The sequence below is a fragment of the Nuphar pumila genome, chromosome 6 (assembly GCF_984573655.1).
Source record: "Nuphar pumila chromosome 6, dmNupPumi1.hap1.1, whole genome shotgun sequence".
Classification (NCBI taxonomy): Eukaryota; Viridiplantae; Streptophyta; class Magnoliopsida; order Nymphaeales; family Nymphaeaceae; genus Nuphar; species Nuphar pumila.
The window spans coordinates 111,369,926-111,382,608 of NC_143254.1; positions in this window are offsets into that span (position 1 = coordinate 111,369,926).

The following is a 12,683-nucleotide window of genomic DNA, read 5'->3' on the forward strand; positions in this document are numbered from 1 at the left end:
GGTGGTTAAACAGAGTTCACATCTTTTCTAGTAAACTAATTGATTGATTTACTATTCCTTTGCTAAGTAGTTCAGATTAGAAATTGTCTATGATTTTATGTTAGTCGACTGGTTCAACATGTTATAGCTGGTTTGTTAAATTAGCATCTTCTAGTTAGATTTGGCTTAACATATATACTATTTTTCTTTTCTCTTCTTTCAATTAGTTAGAGTTGTTTTAATTTGTTTTAATTTTTTTAGTTAGTGTTTCATCTTGTTTCATGATTAGTTAGTTTGTTACTTAATTTGTTTTGTTTTTGTGCAGATTTTTCAACGGAACCAACTCGTGCTCGGCCACCTGTGGTAAGTAAATGACAAAAACAATGCAAATCGGGTAAATACCCGTGGTGAGTAAGTGATGCAAACGTATCACATGTTATTTAATTTATTGAATGCAGCACTTTATTGTTCACACACTCACTTAGTTGTTGATATCTAGGACTGCTTTGTTGGAGTTCGGAGATCATGCTGAGCATGATTTTAATGTAGAAATATGGAAGTGTTCTTATTTTTGGAGTACGGAGTCCATGCTAAGCATGGTAGTAGTTAGTGAGATATTGAAGTGTGTTTGCTGCAGGTACATGTTTGCCATTTATTTGATATGAATGATTATGATGTATTGCAATGTTTGATGTAATTGTATCCATGCTTGCATGTAGTTACTTTCAATTCGATTTTGACTTCCATGTGAAATTTTATAATAAAAGCATGCTTCAAATGATTGTATCGTGTCATTAATAGTTTGCACATGAAAATATTAAGTTATCAATGCATGCATCAAAATTCTTGTTATTGTTTGACATAGTATATTGCATGATAAATTTGATATTTTCTTCATCGTAGCATTCTGATTGTTTTTTTCTTAATTCGTTAGGATACTATTCGTAACATCATACGACAGAATGACTGCAAACCGTGAATGGATGTACCGTAGGATAGTGGACAATGAGTTATCGCATGAATATATGGATGGTGTCGATAGTTTTATTGAATTTGCAACGGCGAGTGTCAGTACGGTAGATCCCACAGGTCGGATTAGGTGTCCCTGCAAGATTTGTAAGAATAATCGATTTGTAGAACCTCATGGCGTTAGACATTACCTATACAGGAAGGGTTTTGTGAGTGATTATCAGAACTGGACGTTTCATGGAGAAGAATTTAGAAACGATTTTGATGCACGGGTGAATGTGGTGCACGATAATCCATATACGAATTTGATATTTGATGCTGCAGGAACAGAACTGGGTTCTGCTATGAGTTCTAGTGATGTAAGAACTGCCGTAGATGAAGAATCACCAAACGATGCAGCTAGTAGATTTTATGATTTACTTAAAGATGCTGATGAGCCACTTTGAAACGGTTGTGAGAGTCACACTATCTTGTCTGTAGTTCTTCAACTAATGAATTTGAAGTCCGAGTATAATTTGAGTCAATCATGTTTTGACCGTTTGTGCATGATTGTGAAGAGTATGTTGCCTAAAGATGAGAAATTACCACAAAATTTCTATCGTGCGAAAGTTATGGTCAACGCTCTAGGTATGGGTTACAAAATTTCTATCGTGCGAAAGTTATGGTCAATTATCTGGATGTATTATAATTTATGCAATTAACGAATGATTTGAATTAGTGCAATACTTGATGTCAATGATTTGAATTATTTGAATGCATTGCAATGCTTGATGTGAATGACTTGAATGCATTGTAATACTTGATGTGAATTATTTGAATGTATTGTATGACATATGTTATTTGTTAGAATATGGTTCGTGGAGGTTATAGTGGTCGCTCATCCAGTAGTAGCCAGGCTCAACCTTCATCTTCACGGGCTCCTGTGATAGGTATATCATATAACTAATTAGATGCTTGATTAGTTCAAATGCACATTCTGAGAATTTCTAATGTATTTTTTTACAGATGATGTTGCGCCTGTACACGACCCACCTACACCAGTTGATCGCACAAGTCAACAGCCAACACAGGAAACAGAGTCTTCTCAGGCTGGCACAAGAAGACTCATTCGAATAGTGTATATCGATAATCGACCGTAAGTATTTTGTTTTCAATTATTGCATATCTTTTAAATAATTTATATTGATATTTACTGTGTAACAATTCATGTGCAGCACGAGGTTTGAGCCACAAGAAGTAGTACGGGAGATTAGGAATTCACTTCTTCAACATCTACCAGGACCAGTTGCTCAATGGAAAGAGTACCCAAAGGAGGTGTTAGACAGATTGTGGTCCTCATTCATGGTATACAGTTGTTCCTCATAGTTAATGTGTTTCATATTTAATTTATTTAAGCAATGTCTACTAACTTTCTGAAAATATTTGTAGGCTTCGAATCGCTTTGCAACTACGGTGGAAGAAAATGATGCAAGGAAGGTGTGGCAGAAGGTGGCTGCCAATCGATTTGCAGACATGCTGCACACTATGAAGACTGCAGCAAAAAAAACATCTGGCGTAGTAGATGATCCATTACTGTGGAAGGGCCATGGTCCTATTACTATCAGGAGAGATTACTGGGATGAAATGTGCGATATGTGGGCGGGAGATGCATTTAAAAATCGCTCTGCGAAGGCTTCACAAAATCGATCGAAGATGCCCGAAGCCCATCTACACACAGGTGGATCTAAGACATTTGGGAGCCACCTAAAGAAAATGGTAACTCATCAATATATAATATTAATTTTATAAGTATTGTTGCAAACTTGTGTACTAAATCTTTTGTCATTTAACTTCGTAGGAAGCAGAAAAAGGAGGCAATGTACCATATAAGGATGTGTTTGTAGAAACACATAAACGGAAGACCACGTGAGTCTTCGTATCAGAGAAGGCGAGAACGACAACGGTATGCATTAATTCTATTAATAATCATTGGAATATATATGCAAGTTATCATAATGTTATCATTAATTATTAATGAATACTTTAAACATTATTTTGTAGGAGGCATATGAGCAACAGATGGTAGAGCGATATAGCGAAGACGCTACTCAGCATCCATCATTTGATCCTACAGCATGGGTGACTGCAGCAGGTGAACCCAAAAAAGGTCGCGTGTTCGGGTTTGGGAGTAATATGAACACTTCACCAGTTATTGGTTCTTCCAGTTACGGCTCACCGACTTCTTGCGCCGACATAAGCTCCAAGCAGCCGACTATTCTTTCCGGTGATGATGTACGCGAGATCATTAATGAATCACTGAATAACTACTTCCAATACACCGTCGCCCCCTTTCTCCGAAATGAGATCAAGGCCGCTGTTCAGGATAGGGGATCTTCGATTCCAGGTCCCTCTCAGGTATAATCACATATATAGTTTTTTTGACTGTCTTAAAGCACATCTGAGCATGATAGAATCACATATAGAGTTTTTCTAGATGCCTTAGAACACATATGAACATGCTATAATCACATATTCAATTTTTTTACTGCCTTAGCACACATATGAGCATGATAGAATCACATATAAAGTTGCTTTGCCTGCCTTAGAGCACATATGAGCATGCTATATTCACATATTCAATTTTTTTACTGCCTTAGCACACATATGAGCATGATCGAATCACATATATAGTTTTTTGCCTGCCTTAAAGCACATCTGAGCATGGTAGAATCACATATAAAGTTTTTTTATATGCCTTAGAACACATATGAACATGCTATAATCACATATTCAATTTTTTGACTGCCTTAGCACACATATGAGCATGATAGAATCATATATATATATTTAACTTTTTGTCTGTCTTAGAGCACATATGAGCATGATAGAATCACATATAAAGTTTTTTTTATTGCATTAGAACACATATGAGCATGCTATAATCACATATTCAGTTTGTGACAAATTTTTTTCGTCACAAATTTGCAATGGAGTAGCGAGAGAATACTCTCCGTCGCTAACATTCGAAATATTTATGAAATTAGCAAAAAAAAAAGTTCGCAAATCCGTTGCCAATTAGCGATGGATTCGTGATGGAAAAATTATGTCTCAAACTCCATTGCAACTTAGCGACAAAAAGTTTTTCGTCGCTATTCCCGTCGCTAAGTCACAACGATTTAGCGACAGATTTTTTTTGTCACCAAACAGTAGAAGAAAAAATGCTAATTAGCGACGGATTAGCGAAGGAATTTTTCCATCGCTAGTCCGTCGCTAATTAGCAAGGGATTTTTTCTGTCCCTAATTAGCGACAGATTAGCAAAAAAAAATACTGTCGCTACTTTTCAATTTAAACCGACCTATCTTGGGCGCAAAATTTTCCTTCTCTCCCCGTGCAAAATTTAAACTGACCCAGTCGTTCGATTAAAGCGCCGGACGACGTGCTTCTCTTTCAGATTGTCCAGCTTCCTTGAGAAGCCTCGCAGGTGACGGCCGAAATGTGACTTCATGGCAAAGAAACGTGAGGAAGATGAGTAGTCGGAGTCGCCAGAGTCGCCAGAAGCATCCTCCGCTCATACTTTCCAACCGACTATCGAACGATCACAGGTTGACAAACTCAAAACCGCGGCGAGATTTGATCGAATCACGTTTCTTGGATGCTCTTTTATTTTTTAATGGAATTAGGATTACTAGGCGTCGGGTGCTACGGTGTTTGCTTTGTTAACTGATTTTTTTTTTGTTGTTTCTTGATGGAATTAGGATTACTGGGCGTCGGGTGAGTGTGCTATAATACAATGCAGCAACACAGAGGTAGTCGACCTCATCGAGCTTCTTTGAAAGCCCCGTTGTCTTGAGGTTTTCTTTTCACGCTTGTGCTAAACTTTGGGTTGCTGATAAGGTGGGAGCAGAAACCATGAATTCGTTGATGTTTCTGAGGGTTCTTGTACCGGAACCGTGGAATGTTGCATAAGTTCAGTCATGATGATTTGAAATAATTTGCTTATTTTTTTTCGTTAAAGGATAGGGGTGTTGCTAGTTGGTACTTGTGTTTCCAGGTTCGTTCTATGGGTTCTTCGATCGCAACTGTGGAATGTTGGGTAAGTACTATTGCAATGATTTGAAATAATTCGCTATTTTTTTTTTGTTTAACGGATAGAGATGTTGCTAGTTGGTGCTTGTGTTTCTAAGTTCGTTCTATGTCTTTTTTTTTGTTTCAGTCAAACTTTTGAAGTTGTAAAAAGGATTATGTGCGCCTCGGCTTGAGGCGCGCTTTGCCTCGAGGCGTGCGCCTCAAGGCGTATGAGGCGCATGCCTGAGGGCTCTTTTTTATTTTATTTTTTAAATTTTATGACGGATTAGCGACAGATTATATCCGTCGCTAAGCCATCACCAATTTCAATCAGGTAATGTTTTGTGACGACCTTTAATCCATCGCTAACTTGTTGACCAAAAGTTAGCGACAATTTATATCCAGATATAATCTGTTGCTATGTCGTCACTAATTAGCGACGGATCAACAACGAACATAAGCCATCACTAATCCATCATTAAGTAGCGACAGATAAAGTTTGTCGCAAATTAGCGACTAAGAATATGTGGCGGACGCTATCCGTTGATAATTCATCACTAAATACGTTAGCGACAAAGTTTGTGATGGATTAGCGACGGATAACGTCCGTCGCTAATATGCATTTTTCTTGTAGTGTTATCAAATAGTTCAAATATAAAGTTGATGTATTGTCTATTATCAGGTAGCTCTATATCCTGAAGCAAAATAAGGATGGGTATGCCCAAGATTTTATAAATCGATAGAAGGAGGCATACTATAAAATGAAAGATCACATAAAAGAGTTTCTTGCCATCAACATAATCCAAGACAACTTCAATCAGCCCCTGAGTTTTGTAGATCTGCACAACCTTCTGGATGGAATGTAACTTGAAAAGAGGGGCATATGATGGCATAGTGTTTGAAATTGGAGGAAATCATGACTCTGGATGCAAAAAGCTCGACCATAAAAACCAAGTCAATACATTCAATCTGAAACCGTCCACCAAGGGTAAGAACCAATCAAGAGCATCTCAAAATTAGAATCAGCAAAGGCAGTCACAAAATCAACCCCAATAGCAAGGCGACCATAAGCAACGACAATCAAGCTTAGTATGGAATCCCAATTGGAGTCAAGAAGGGAGTTTCATCCAATTTCAATAGTCGTTGATCAAAGTGCTTGAATACCTGCTTAAAGCAGATATGGTCAAACTACTTGAGGTGCCCAATCCTCCTCTAGTAAAAGGAAGGGACCCATGAAATTCTATAAGTTTCATCAAATTGTAAAACATGACACCGAACAATACATCATTTGCCATATCATACAGGACTACTTGGACATGGGTGAATTGCAACTTGTTGACGAAGAACAGTTAGCAGAGAACAAGAATCTTCACATCTATATCAACCTATTTCTAGAGGATAATAGTGTTATATTGTGGATAAGACCCCAAGTCAGAGTCAAAGGTTCGTTCATGTGAATCAAGGAGGCAATCATATGTTATAGTAATTTTGCAAGTCACTGTCAATCCAAAAGACCTAAAAAGGTTTTGGGTCATCCTAAAATAGTGCTCCATACAAATTGTCAAAGTGGAGCAAAAGGTTGATTCAGTACAATTGCAACATTAGTAGGTCAACATTGTGTACATAGATTAGTCTAGTGGAGAAATTGTCAAATCTTCCAAACCTGGGAGTAGTTAGTCATCAAAAGTTCTCCCCATTGTATCCCTTTCCTTAGGTCATGCCCCAACACAAGGGGTGAGTCAGATTATGCAACTTGAAAGAGTGTACCAAACCGAGCATCTTAGAAATGGTGCTCTTCTCCTTCCCCACCAGATAGGACCTAGGCCTCGTCCTGAGCATGAGGTAGAAGTTCTAGCTACTCCGACAAGGGTAAAGTCAGAAAAGAAAGGACAATATGATACTCAAGGTTATTTGTCTAAAATCACATTTCCCATTTCCATTTTGGTGCTTATTCGAGTGTCAACAGAGCTTTGACAGGCAATCAAATATATTCTGAACAAATTCAGGGTTCCTACTACTAAGCCAAATAGCTTGGCGGCCTTGGTTTCTCAAGTAATAACATAGATGTCTTAAACTTCTTAGAGGATTATCTACCATGTTCTCTCTTCCCACACACTATGGCCTTGCACATCACCATATAGATCAAGGGGTTCTCTATTCTCAGTTGTCTAGTAGATAGCGAGGGCAACCTAAACTTGTCCCTATATTATCATAAAAAAGCATGATGTCACCAGGCTTGAGTTTAGGGACCAACAAATTCAAATAAGTGGGTATGATGGTAATGTCACTATGACCCTGTGCACGATTATCCTGGATATGGGAGTCAGACCAGTCTCCCACAAGGCATTGTTTCATGTTGTGGACAACCCAGCCTCCTACAATATGCTGTTAAGGCAGTCTTATATTCATGATCTTAAGGCAATATCTTCAATGTACCATTAATATGTAAAGATTTCCTAGAGGGATCAGATCATTGTCATCTTCACCGATGATTCAAAAATCCGCTTAGCCCCAACTTATGATCCCAGATCCAATAACTAGATGGATATGCCTACCATCTGAGAAAAGGGGGAAACCTCAACCCTGATTAAGGAGTCAGGGCCAAAGAAACCTTCCAAGGTGGTAGTTATTGATTGCTTACGGTGGCCTAAGTTCAACAAGAGTGCAAGTCATATCGATGATTCTCCCTTTATAAGTTGTCAAAGATACCTTATCTTTGCCAAATTCATAAAGGGTTGGCATATGATTCTCAAAATGGGCTACAAGCCTTTCAGAGCTCTCGACAGGCATGACCAAGGGCAGTAGGATCTAATCATAGTCACCAAAGGCAACAATAGAGAAGGCTTGAGATATGTGGACAAAGGGAAGCTACGAATAGGAGAAAAAACTGTTTTCATGTCGCCACCAAATTTCATCAAGGCATAAACTATCCATATAGGGGAAATCTCATAGCCCATCTCCAGGGAAGACAATGAGTCAAAGCCTGAGGAAATCGTTTCTCAGTTGTCACTTTCCAGATTCTCCCATACTTTTGCAAGTACAGCTACCCTCTCTCAGGATTGTTGTTGCCCTAGAAATGCCTTTAGAAGCCTAACAAAAACTTAGGTTGGTCGAGCTGGATCTCATGGATGAGAAAAACATCCTAGCAACTGAACATGCAAAGGGATATAGAAGGAGAATCAAGCGATATTATGTCAAACATGTGATTGAGTGGTCTTATTGGGTTAACGATATGGTCCTACATCAAATCCAGTATATAGGGTCACATCCCTTGGGAAAGTGGCACCCTAATTGGGAAGGACCATACGTTGTTAAGCAAGTCTCTCCTAGAAACTCCTATAGGCTTGTTAATGCCGACGGAGTTGAATTATCCGATCCAACCAATGCTTCTCACTTGAAAAATATTATTTTTAGATTGGTTTTGTTTTAAAAATAATCTTATTGTCGTATAGGCATGGCATATTTCAAGAAAGTTTAGTAGAAATAAAGTTATGAAGATTGAAGTCTAAATAGATGAGTCACCATATAAAATGAGAAAAGGCGGTGAGGGTTGAACTATCCAACACATTATGTCCTAATAAGAAGACTTAAGGTATAAATCATAGGGAGCTTTAGATAAGTGTCCTAAGACCATATAGGACCTTCCTAGGTGACCACCTTTATTAGATTAAGATTATGTTTAAATCATGTGGCTTTGATTTGTTTACTTCCTTTTGTTAGTCTCAGGGTATCCATAGTCACTAACCTTGGGTGGACTTCATCAATAACTAAACCAATTGAAAAGAAAAAAAGGCCCAAAAAGGAGCCAAGTGTGCTTAAGATGATAAAAGACCTTGTCATACCCCTAGGCTTGGTGGTTTCTATGAAAGATATCATCCAATTATAGGTTTAGGAGGTAATGGTTCAAGAGATGAAAAGAGCCAAAGTGATCACATGCATAAAAAAGTCAAAAAATGTAAAAAAGGGCCACTGTGAAAAGGAGTAGAAATATCGTAAAGGTGGGGAGGTTATTAGTTGGAGAAAATCGTGATAAGGTGAATTAGCTTAAAGTAAAACTGAACTTATCCCTAATTTTTTCTTTCCCAAGGGCATAAAGCTCCCCAACGTACTTTCCCTATTTGGCAACATAGAATTCTAACCTTTGTAAGATTTGATATGGCAGTCTTGCACTTTGGATGCTTTGCTCTGAGTTCCTATGACTAGTCATCCTTTAGTTTCTCTTTGGGAACCCAATGTAATGATGGTAATGAAGTCTAGCCTATTCCCATTGAAGTGCATTGATCCTGAAAGGAAGACGACCCAGTTTCCTAGTCAACTTAAACAAAAATACATTCATGCAATGCAACTAGGACATACTTGAGCATACATGGGGCAAACATTTAGCAAAGATTTTCAAAACACTCAGGCATGATGATTCTTTTCAAGAGTCATTCATGTGAATGTGAGTCTTTATTGCTCAGTTGTCTTATATCTCTTTCTCACCCACATGTCACAAGTCACGATCTTTCATTCCTTCATGCATTAATCAAAATCAAGAACATATCATAGCAAAATCAATGCATGCCATCAAAATATGTACATAAAGTCATCGACATATGTACATCATGCATCAAATTCCTCGTTGGGGAATCCTTGTCTCTTCGAGTCTCCCTGGCCTTAGTGCAAGAATAATTGTCGCGGTTGTTGACACTCATGGCATAATGAGCAGCTCCCTAAATTATTGTGCCTCTCGATGATGAAGAGTACTCTGGTTGGTCTGCCCCACTCCTGGCAAGCAGTGGTGGCCTCCTGTTGCTCACCTTGGAAGGATCCAGACTGACCGGTATACCAGTCTGAGCTCCCAAAGCCTCCAACTTCTTCAGTTAAAGGGCTATCACCAACTCAGATTGGGTATACAACTTAGTGAGCTCCAATTCCTTAGCCACGACTTCATCTTGTCCCTATACTCTTCATGTTTTTATTCTGCAAAAGATTTTCTGAAATCAAAATGTTAGTGTCACAAAACATGTTTGTAAATTTTTTGTACAATAAATAAAGTGGGTGTATAAGCATATTAAGGTATGATCTCTCTATCATTATCCTAAGTAATAAAGATCTACATTCTAAACAAAAAGTCCAAGAAAACAAGATTTACCTCATAAGCGACGATAAACTAGAGGTGCTCGATGTTGTTCGCCCATACTCAAAGGTAAAACTTTGAGCCTCCTCCAAGGCAGTCTAAAGAACAACAATGAGACAATCTTGCTGCGCCAACTCTACCGCGTTCCGAGAAGTCATTATTAAATCCCGTAGAGTCACAATCTTGTGATCTTGTGCTTGGATCTCCTACCTGCATCTAGCCACAATCTCCTCGAGGCTCTAAATCTTGGCCTCGTATATCAATCTCTCCTCCTCGTACAAAGAAAGAAGCATCAAAACATAGGCAAAATAATAAATTCTGAGTAAAAGAACAAAAATATAAAAAGCAAAAGGTGTAGAGAGTTACCTCAAGAGGTTGTGAGGATAAAGGTATGTTGTTCCTCTACTACTGTGATGGTCTTTCTCCCTTTGTTGCTTCCTCTACCAATCATCAAGGGTGATCTGTTGGGTCCACCTAAGCCCCAGTCGGCTCATTCTCTCAGAAGGAGGTGTTGAAGTCATCCAAGCTGATGTCTCTTCTTTTATGGTCATTCTGAGCCTCCTTGGTGATATCGTCGCTAGTTGCCTCCTTTGTCTGCACCTCACCCTTGAGTCTACTACTCAGTGGTCCCTTCACACTTGCTGGATTGACCACACCAACCCATGAAGAAAGTGGACCCAAGTAAACAGTGGCATACTAGGCTAAGTAGTTTGCATTATCCTCGTTTCCAAGCTTGGGTATCCCATCCAGCAGTCTCTTGGCCCACGAGTTCCACTCAATGATTAGACCCTCCAACTTCTGCCTACCTCTGGTTGTCTAGATATAACAGACTATCAAGGTTTGGGTGTTATGGAATCATGGGTCTAAGCTCAAACTGGAGCATGACCCTCCTTGGGCTGTAGTAGCCCACAAACTCAAAGTTGGAGCTCGGTCAAGCATGAAATGGTCTCCCAACTGGTTTTCCTCTGCAGCAATCTATGGGGGACACTTCATCTATGAAAAGGCAAGAAAGTAGGAATCAGATCTAGAAAAAGAACAACAAATGTGGGAAATGGAAAGTAAGCATAAGAAATAAGTGAATATACTTTTCCATGATCCAGAGTGTTGATGGCAACCCTTAAGGTATCTTAAGAAGGGTTTGTTGTCACCTTCCTTAGCGACTACCTCATGATCACTTGATATAGGAGGTAGGTGGGAATGGTAATCCCATTTATGGGGATCCATAAATAACCCCACATCTGTAATAAAAGTATAGCATTCAAAAGATAAAGCAATAGAAAGCATAGAAAAATCAAGTTAGAAAATCAAGAGGGACAGTCAAAGTATACCTCAAGCAAGATGGCACAACTGGTGAATCCCTCGCTTGTCTCTCGAAGAAAGAACTAGTCCAAGGCATTGTTGGTGAAGGCCAAAACTCTAGTGCAACTATGCTTCCTGGTCACTCTCCGCACATACAAAAATGTACCTCACAAGTATACAACTCCCATCAAAGGAAGAAACAAGGAGGGTGCCAAGCAAATAAAGCAGGAAGGCATATCGTTTTTTCTCTGGATCCCTTAAGATCCCATCTTTCTACGAGGCTCCATAATGCTCATGCAACCAACTTATCTCCAACTTCTTGCTTGCAGGTAGACAACCCAGTAATTATTCGAAGACCTCTACAGAGTTTTCCTCTATAGGAGGGCTCTGAACTGATAGGCACTCCCCAAATGTAGCGGACATCTACCGGTGTGATCGTCAACTCGCCCAAAGGGAAAATGGAACAAGCTGGTGTCCCTTCACCATCTCTCTGCTAGAGCGAAAGCAAAATGGGAATCTCCCTGTTGCATCTCACAGCGAGTCACAATACCAAAATTGAGGAGATCCATCTACTCCAACAACAAGTAGGTGTCATATATCTCCAAGTTCCACAACCACAACATCTCGAGATGAACAACACAACTTTATCAGATAGGCATGCTCTGCAAGTCAAAGAAAGGACAAATGAGTAGAAACAATTAAAAAGAAAAGCAAAAAGTGGTAACCAAAGCTCCACTTCAGATTTGGTGATATTTGTGCATGAGCTCCATATCCTCAAAATCAAGAAAAGTATGATTCTTGGCGATCTTCACCATGTTTATATGCTCAAAGGAAATTGTCATCCTACCTGGCCCAATTGTTGTTAAACCCAGGATGAATTGTCATCCAACCATGGCTACATTATCATTAGACTTTGCCAAAGATGTTTGGCAACTATTTTCTCATGTATTTTAGGCCTTTTCGTATGTATTCCATGCATTTTATATAAATTTTCATGTACTTTCTATTCTTGCTACTAACATACCCAATAAAAAGCCTACTCAGTCCCATCTTAGGTCCACCATGTTTGATGGATATTAGGTCTATAGGTTGTCCCACAGACTGATAGAGCAATCTGAAAACCCATAGCGAATACATTCCTCGCCTATTACCTTAGTGCTTTTTCAAGTTTCCATCATCATTTGCGACAAAATGGCATTTTAAAAGATTTGTAAAGAAAGATTGTCTTTCATGTCATCTCTTTTCCAAAATGTCTTATTCTTCAAAATCGTC